At 37.8% G+C, this 2,752-nt stretch overlaps 1 pseudogene; it reads left to right on the top strand.

Moving 5' to 3' along the window:
* Positions 1 to 1,554: 1,554 nt before the first annotated feature.
* Positions 1,555 to 2,512, top strand: LOC117797854 (annotated as a pseudogene).
* The last annotated feature ends 240 nt before the right edge of the window (positions 2,513 to 2,752 follow it).

The raw sequence follows: 2,752 nt of genomic DNA, 5'->3' as shown, positions 1-2,752 counted from the left end.
CATCATCGATATATAATTTTAGAGCATCTTTAATTCAATAGCAAACATTTTTTTTGTTTTTGTTTCCCGAGTTTTCCATTTGATTGTTTGGACTTTCCACTCTCTTAATCCCTAGAAAACACTAAATGAAACAGAGTTATGTTTTAGGTTTACATGTGAAAATTTTCATGGCCATGGAGCAAAAGTATAATGACAGAAGAATGGCCATTGTGGTCTGTAGTATGTATGCTAGCTGGTGTCAGGGTCATCTAACAAAACTTGGGAAGCGATCCTGAATTGTGATTATTTCCATCTTGTCCACAGCAGTATTTAACATCAGATACATAATCCCATTCTAAAGAGGGGTAGCACCTATTCCTAAAAAGCCTTGCAATTAAATCTTTTAATATAATCCATTTAGAAAACTTCAAGAGAAACCAAAGAATCTGAGTCCCTGTTATCCCTACAAAAATCTGGTGGAGACTGGTGTTATTCAAGTGGACTAAAACAGATATAATAACCATGAATTCCTCTAGATTTTTGAATTCTATCACTCTATCATGTTCACATCATTAGAATATTTCAGATCTGGAATATGTAACTTTAGCTCCCTGAAAGAAGCCTTGCCAAACGATTATTTCATGTTACAGTCTTCAATTTTGTAAAGGGCCAACATAATAAAAGTTCATGCAAAGGACAGTTCTGCATCTTTTGTGAAATCACTCATGAAGAATTCGTTCAATGTCTTTATAAAAACGTTTATACAATATTTTCCTCTTAGTGAGAAGACTGGAGTACCACCTCATTTCTCATGATAAACTGATAGTGAGACCTATCCATCCCATCCCAGTTCTTCTGTAAGTTCAGAACTATGTTTTTAAACAAATGCTGAACTTATCAGTACTCATGTATACTGTGAAAGCTACCCACCCCTCAAATAATTGCCTAAGTTTTATGCTCTGGCCATTGTTGAAAGATCTTGAAAAATATTTATTTCATTGAAGCCATTCTTAAATCCTGTCATAAGTCATCAGTTTACACACAATAAATCTACAAATGAATTGGATCATTGCCTTTTTAATCCTAAACCCAACTGATTAAGAGAGATGACAAGAGCAGTAATAAAATGTGGGATTTGGAGAACTGTATGAACCCTAGGTTAATCAATTTATTTCCCTTTATACTGATTGATTTATTAACCGAATGGGAAACTCTCAGTGTTACACAGATCTGGTCTGAATGAGTGAGCTTGTGAGTGAGCAAATGAATATGGAAGGAGGAGGTAGTTCCACTACTACCAGGAGAAGTCCCTGAAGGAGTCTGGATTGTCAAGATTTCAAAGTAAGCATTGTGGAGATGGCTGCACCAGCAGCCTTAACGTGGGAGAACAGCAAACTCTGTTGTTGGGCTTGGCTTTAATCGTCCTTGTAATGTATTTTATATTATGTCCTACAAATTAAAATTATATTCAGATAAAGTTTAGGTGATCACTTTCATGTGTCTGGTAGTTGACAGGCCCTTTCATGTCCACCTCTTTTCTTTATATAGATTCAGAACACAGTCTGAAACGAGATAATGGAGCTGTAGAATTATTCCTTGGTGTCAGAATTTGTGTTGTATGGACTCTGCACTTCACAACAACTCCAGCACTTTTTCTTTATATTTTTCTCTGGGATCTATGTGGCTGCTGTGCTGGGTAACCTCATCATTGTGGTCACTGTAATTTCTGACCCCCACTTGCACTCCTCTCCTAAGTACTTCCTGCTGGGAAATCTTTCTTAGATGTATGGCTCACCTCATTTGCCACCCCCGAGATGATCAGGGATTTCTTAGTGATTGAAAGCTCATCTCCTTTGGAGGATGCATGGCTCAGTTCTTCTTCTTACACTTTATTGGTGGGGCTGAGATGGTACTTCTGGTTTCCATGGCTTATGACAGATACGTGGCTATATGCAAACCTTTGCATCACATGAACACGATGAGCTGGCCAACTTGCATGGGGCTGGTGTTGGTTTCATGGGTCACTGGATTTGTGCACTCCATTAGTCAAGTAGCCTTTACTATGAATTTACCTTACTGTGGCCCCGATGAGGTGGACAGTTTCTTTTGTGACCTTCCTCTCATGATCAAGCTTGCCTGCATGGACACCTATGTCTTGGGTATACTTATGATCTCAGTGGGTTGCTCTCCATGAACTGTTTTCTGCTCCTCTTGGTCTCTTGTACTGCTATCCTCATCACTGTCCGACAGCGTGCTGCTGGTGGAGTATCCAAAGCACTCTCTACTTGCCCTTCACACATCATGGTAGTCACACTCATGTTTGGGCCCTGCATTTTCATTTACGTGTTCAACTTTGGGCCCTGCATTTTCATTTACGTGTGGCCTTTCAGTCGCTTCTCAGTGGACAAGCTCCTGTCTGTGTTTTATACCATTTTTACTCCACTCTTGAAACCCCTTATCTACCACATTGAGAAATAAGGAGATGAAAACAGCTATGAAGAAATTATGTAAGCAACATGTGACTTCTCACTAAATTCCAGCTTTCTACAAACCTACATGTTCTTACTCATTCAGGGGATACCCTTTCTTTAGTAGGGTTTCTGCTTAAGATTTCATTCTGATGTTTTATTGATATAATTTGTATTGTGTTATATTACAGAGAAATAGTTGTGGATTACAACAAAAATCATATGTATGTTTTCATTCTATATAATTTCATAATTTAAATAAAACTTTATCAAATAACTTTATAGTATCACTACCTTATAAGATT

The sequence above is a fragment of the Ailuropoda melanoleuca genome, unplaced genomic scaffold, assembly GCF_002007445.2.
Source record: "Ailuropoda melanoleuca isolate Jingjing unplaced genomic scaffold, ASM200744v2 unplaced-scaffold16125, whole genome shotgun sequence".
Lineage (NCBI taxonomy): Eukaryota > Metazoa > Chordata > Mammalia > Carnivora > Ursidae > Ailuropoda > Ailuropoda melanoleuca.
Note: the sequence above shows the minus strand (reverse complement) of the source record. Positions and strands in the feature narration are given on the sequence as shown.